The sequence below is a fragment of the Dipodomys merriami genome, unplaced genomic scaffold (assembly GCF_024711535.1).
Source record: "Dipodomys merriami isolate MVZ:Mamm:240054 unplaced genomic scaffold, mDipMer1.0.p SCAF_3348, whole genome shotgun sequence".
Lineage (NCBI taxonomy): Eukaryota > Metazoa > Chordata > Mammalia > Rodentia > Heteromyidae > Dipodomys > Dipodomys merriami.
In genome coordinates, this window is record NW_027204880.1 from 13,018 (window position 1) to 19,555 (window position 6,538).

At 37.5% G+C, this 6,538-nt stretch overlaps 1 pseudogene; it reads left to right on the top strand.

Moving 5' to 3' along the window:
- The first annotated feature begins 1,902 nt into the window (after positions 1–1,902).
- On the top strand, positions 1,903–3,154 carry LOC138803128 (vacuolar protein sorting-associated protein 37A pseudogene; annotated as a pseudogene).
- The last annotated feature ends 3,384 nt before the right edge of the window (positions 3,155–6,538 follow it).

Genomic DNA, 6,538 nt, shown 5'->3' on the forward strand with positions numbered 1-6,538 from the left:
TAAACAATGTAGTATAGAATATGAGTCAAATTTTACATGATTTGTGAGTCTGTGGGTTGAGGATATCTTGGATTCATTTGCAGGCTTTACACATATTCTGCAGAGAAAGCCAATAGAACCTTTGTTCAAGGTATGTTTTTGCTCTCATCCTATAGTATTTTTGCAGAAAAAAATATCTGTACTTGATTCCAGTGCCCTGCATCTTGTATATACATTTTTTCTAATTTGGGAAGGGGAAGGAAATAAAATGCTGAAGTAAGGAAAGAGCTTGACCCATTGTAACAATGAGATGTACAAGACACTATGTTAAAAATGAACTTTACAACTTTGGAAGGGGGTGGGAGGAGTTGTGGAATTGGGGAGGGAAGGGATGGTAGGGGCAAAAACAAAGGAGGGGGTAACAATTCTGGATAGGAAATGTACTCACTACCTTATTCATGTAACTGTAACCCCTCCGTACAATATTTTTACAATAAAAACATATAAAAAGAATATGTTGGTAGCTAATTTAAAACTGTCCAAGCTTACTGCATTGTCTGTGGTTGTGTAAACTTGTTCAAGCACTTTGTAAAGTAGTATGGAGGTTCCTCAAAAGACTCCACATAGAGCTCCCCTTTGACTCAATTTGGGACATTTACCCGAATGATCAGAAACAAGACCATACTAAAGCTATCAACACAACTATGTTTATTGCAGCATTATTTACCATAGCTAAGATATGGAACCAACACAGATGCTCCTCAGTAGATGAATGGATCAAGAAAATGTGGTATATATACACGATGGAATTCTATGCCTCCATCAGAAAGAATGGCATTGCCCCATTTGTGAGGAAATGGACAGACTTGGAAAAAATTATATTAAGTGAAGTAAGCCAGGCCCAAAGAAACATAGGTCCCATGGTTTCCCTAATTTGCAATAACCAGTGTATGTATTGAGTCAAGCAGAAAAAGACAGATAAGTTGAAGTTAGGCAAAATGGACCTCAAGATAAGGACTGAAGTGTTTTTTCTTGCTTTCTATTGCTTCTAATGTTTTATAAAGTGATTTTTTTTTCGGTTGTGGGGCATGAACTCTGGGCCTGGGCATTGTCTCTGAGCTCTTCAGCTCAAGGCTAGTGCTCTACTTATTTAGCCACAGTGCTACTTCCAGCTTTTTCTGTTTATGTGGTACTGAGGAATTGAACCCAGGGCCTCCTGCATTCAAGGCAAGAACTCTAACACTGAGCGACCTTCCCAGCCCAGGGTTATATGTTGTTGTTGTTGTTGCTTGGTGTGTCCCTCCCCCACGGTATAACTCCTGTTTTCACTGTAGTTAATGTTGGTATAATTTGTGGAGGGGAAGGGAAAAACAAATTGTTTAAATAGGAACCCATTACAACAATGAAATATACAAGACATTAAGTTGAAAAATGAAATTTAGAACTTTGGGGAGGAGTCGGGGGACTAGATGGGGGAGAGGGGGTGTCGCAGCAGGGATGGCAAAGGGAAACAAAGGAGTAGGCAGCAATGCTTGATAAGAAATGTGCTCATGGTAGGACGAGGCCAGGCACGCCGAGCGCAGCCAGGTTACAATCTGACTGGCTAGCCAGTCTGGAGCACCTGGGCCTCCAAGGGTAGGATCCTGGTTGCTTGTGTCCTGCTTGACAATTTACCTCTCTCCAGCTCTCTCCAGTTATGTCATGGTCCCCCAAACCCGGGGACCAGGAACCTGGTTTACTTGGTAAAAGGCGCCGTTGGCTTGCCCCACGGCCTGCCCCTCTGCTCCTCCCCACACACACACAACCGGACTCGAACCTTGGGTATTTCAGGCCACTCCTCTGTAGCTGGAGACCTGCCAGGCAGCCTCTGGGAGAAGCAGGCCCAAACCTTGTAGGGCCTCCTGCCCCAGGGACGCGAGGAGGATGAGCTGGCTCTTTCCCCTGACCAAGAGCGCCTCCTTCTCCACAGCAGGATCCCTGGTGGTGGCCTCACCAGCCTCCAACAGCAGAAGCAGTGCTTGATCGAGTCCCTCCGGAACTCCCACTCCAGTATAGCTGAAATACAGAAAGATGTGGAATACAGATTGCCCTTCACTGTAAACAACTTGACAATTAACATTAATATAGTACTTCCTCCACAGTTTCCTCAGGAAAAACCAGCAATCAGTGTTTATCCACCAATCTGACATCCTTTAATGGATAAACATGGAATATATGTTACCTCTCAATTAGTAAGCAATTTTACAATACACTCAGATCTTGGAAAGATTAGCCAGAGTCTGTTGGATGAGTTTTGGAAGAATTCTCCTGTTTTAGCTCCCACTTCAACAGCATTTCCATACCTGTATAGTAACCCAGGTGGGCTGCCTCCTTATGCTTCTTAGGGTTTTCCATTTCTTCCTGCATATCCTCCTCAAGAAGCTAACAGAACATAACTTCTTTGTTACTGACACTGTTTCTTCTTCAACAAGTTATACAACAGCCAAGTCTGCTGCTCCTACATTTGGTGTCCTTTCAAGTCGGCCATTGCCTGTTCCCACAATGGAAACTTCAACACCTATAAGCCAAAATGGTTTTGGGTACAAGATGCCAGATGTCCCTGATGCATTTCCAGAACTCTCAGAATTGTGTCACAACTCACAGATATGAATGAACAAGAGGAAGTATTACTAGAACAGTTTGAGTTTACCTCAACTAAAACAAATTATTAATGACAAGGGTGATTTAGTAAAAAGTATTGAGGAATTAGCAAGAAAACTCTCCTCTTGGAGCCCAGTTTGGAAGCCAAAAGGCAAACTGTTTTAGATAAGTATGAGTTACTTACACAAATGAAATCTACGTTTGAAAAGAAGAGGCAGAGACAACATGAACTGAGTGAGAGTTGTAGTGCAAGTGCCCTACAGGCAAGATGGAAAGTCGCTGCACATGAAGCTGAGGAAGAATCTGATAATATTGCTGAAGATTTCTCGGAGGGAAAAACTGAAATAGATGATTTTCTCAGTAGCTTCATGGAAAAAAGAACAGTTTGCCACTGTAGAAGAGCCAAGGAAGAGAAACTTAAACAAGTGATAGCAATGCACAGCCAACTTCATGGTCCATTACAGATTTTCCTGAAAACATGGACCGCCAAGAGAGAAATGAGACATAAAACTAAGTACATTATTTTAGATTTAAGGTTTGTAAGTTGGCATTTCATTGAAATGGCTGAATTCAGATGTACTCTACATTGTTTAAAGAACTGAGATTGTTTTTTATATAGATTAGAATGATTATGATCTTTGCTTGGAAAATTTTTCTGCAGTATTTGCACTAAAAACGCCTATTTATCATTGATAAATCCTGTCCTTTTAAAATTTCACTGCTATTCTTATAATTAAATACCTTATGCATGTGATTTTAGTTTTAATATTTTATGAAAAGTACTTAATCTTGTACTTTTAATTTGAAACTGCCTCATTTCTTTATCAAGAATGATATCTTCTTTAGATTATTTTCCTCTCAGTAATTTTTAAGTACTTTCAGCTATGGAAAGATACCCACACCCTCTCTTTTTCTTTCTTTTTGAATAAAACTTTCAAAAGCAATTTGTTTTTAAATATTCATAATACCAGAAAATATCAAACCAGCCAATGTGCCAGATATATACCTATAACATATAAATATACCTATATATATATATATATATATATATATATATATCTTTAATAAATAAAAAAATTCAAAAAATGTCTTAATTACATTGCTCATGTAATTGTAACCCCTCTGTATGGTATTTTCACAATAATAAAACTTTAAAAAATTAATTTAAAAAAAATTTAAAAAATATCTCCATGGAAACCTAATCACCTTTTTAATCCTTTCACAAGTCCTCTAAACTGAATGATATATTTTACATGTTACTCTGCTACCCCTACATATATTTTATTGTCCTAAGGAAACTCTTTAAAAGATAGTCTATTGATTGATATTTTGTGTGTCAACTTCCCAAAATATGTTCTGCCCTCAATCCAACTAAAAAATTCTCATCTTCATCTTCCTTTTTGAAAAGTGAACACCTGTCATTTAGATAAGAATCAATACATGATTTCATTCACCAGATATTCAAACTGTCATCTCAGTTGTCAGGAATAATAGAGTTCAATCAATATACTCATTTATTCTAGATCAAACTCTTTGATACATTCTCATGGCATTGATAACAAAACCAAGCATCAACATATATGACTTTATTTCATCTCATGTTCTCTCTGGAATGTTTAGAAAATTGTCTCTTAAATGTACAGCCACAGAGTAGCTATATTTAGTTGATTAATAAATTATTTTATTTACTAATCTATTTATTTCAGTAATGGGACTTGAACTCAGGGACTCAGTGTTATTGTTCCTTAAATTTTATGCTCATGGCTAGTGCTTTACCATTGCAGCCACATAAGAGGCTTACAGATTTACATGCCTGTGTGGGAATCGAGTCATGATCTGAGATGTCAGCCTCCTGAGTAGCTAGGACTACAGGTATGAGCCACCAGTGCCCAGTTTTATACTTAGTTTATTTTAAATTAGATTTATTCAGAAAGGCATCTAAGCAAAAATGCTATTTTTAATATTTTAAGATCCAAACTACCTCCAGAGTCCTCTCCTCATTGTTGATGGACTCATTTGCCCAGGGATGACTATTATTTGGGTCCTTATAAGAAATTTATGACAACATGTGAAAAGAAACAAATTTGTAATTTTATACTGGAAAGTCAGAGTCTAATTTGCAGGACTAAACATAGTGAATACTCTCCAGCTGTGAACGCGTGAAAACTATAGACAAGGATGATCAAGAATGGCCTCAGCTAGGATTCTAACCAGTGAATTCGAGGCTAGTAACCAGGGCAAATACAAGGCTTCATGGTTCAAATTTGATAATGAACTCTAAGGGGAGCAATGGACAATCATCTAAAAGACTAGCTGGGAGTGGGATTCTGCAGACGTTGTTGGTCATGAGCTTTTCCAACCTAATAGGGATTGAGATTTATTTACACATAATCTCTCCAGAAGAGGTCACTAACACCATGACTGTCCATTCATTGAATTGTGTCACACTAAACAATGTCATTTCATCAAAAGTGATTTAGAATTACCAAGATCATCTTGAAAGACATTTAAGATGACTCCTTTCTTTATTCCTTCTGAAAAACTTTGATGGATGAATCTGGGAAGATGAAGGACAAAGTTCACTCACTTTTGAGGCTGGGAAGGTGGCTCAGAGTGGTCGAGTGCTTGCCTCCAATACATGAGGCCCTGGGTTGGATTCCTCAGCACCATATAAACAGTAAAAACAAAAACAACAACAACAACAAAAACAAAGGCCAGAAGTGGCACTGTGGCTCTAGTGGTAGTGTTCTAGCCTTGAGCTGAAGAGCTCAATGACAGTAACCAGGCCTAGAGTTCAAGCCCCACAACACACAAAGAAAAAAAAATCACTTTTTTTTTGTTATTGTTCTCTTATGCCCGACAATGTTTTCTTCTCATAAGAATTTTGTTGAATATGAGATTCTAAACTTCTCTTTCTTTTTTAGTTTTGCTCTATTTTGTTATGTCTTTCTTCCATACTTTAAATATTCTCCTCCATTTAATTGTTGCTTGGAAAAATATAGAAGATTTTGATAAAATCTTTATCTTTGTCCCTCTGAAGTAAGGCTCCACTATGTGTGATTTTTCTTTCTTTTTTTAAATTTAATTTAATTTTATTGTAAAGGTGATGCAAAGAGGCTTTATAATTCCATAAGTAAGGTAGTGAGGTCATTTCTTGTCAAGCATTTTTACCCCTCCCTCATTTTTTCTTCCACTTTCCCTCTGACTCACCACAGCTAAGAGACATTGTGTTAGAACCAGACAGTCTTTCTTTTTCTCTTAAAAATATATTTTATTATTACTGTTCAGCTAATACACAGATGTATTGTACAGGTAAAGTTATAATTATGTAAGTCAGATAATAAATGTATTTCCTTTTGAACTCTGCCAGCCATTCCTTTGCTCTCTCCCAGTTTTTCTCTCCCATCCCTACTCACAGTTTCAGTTTAATTTAAATTTAAATTTTATTGTCCAGGTGTTGTACCTAGGGGTTACAGTCACATAAGTAAGTTAGTTAGTATATTTCTTGCTAACTTTTTACTCCTGCCTTCATTTTTCTCCTGCTTTCCCTTCCCCCAAGCCCTCCCCCAAAGTTGTACAGAACATTTCCAACATACGGTTTTGTGAGTATCACGGTTGAATTGGTTCTCATCTTTGTCCTTTGACTCACCATTTTTTGTTACCCTTCCCTAATTGACATAAACATTTATACAATACCCAGGGTACCAAAATCAAATACAGTGACAACAGGAATTATACCATAGGGGAAAGTACATGTAAAAGAAACAAAAAAAAATCCACATAGTACATTAAAAAAACAACAACAACAAAGAAAAACCTCCTGTGCCCATATCTTGGGATTCATTTTTCTTAGCATCATCTTATATGATCATATGTACATAGCTATTGAGCTATTCTGTTCATCTGCTAAGATTATCCT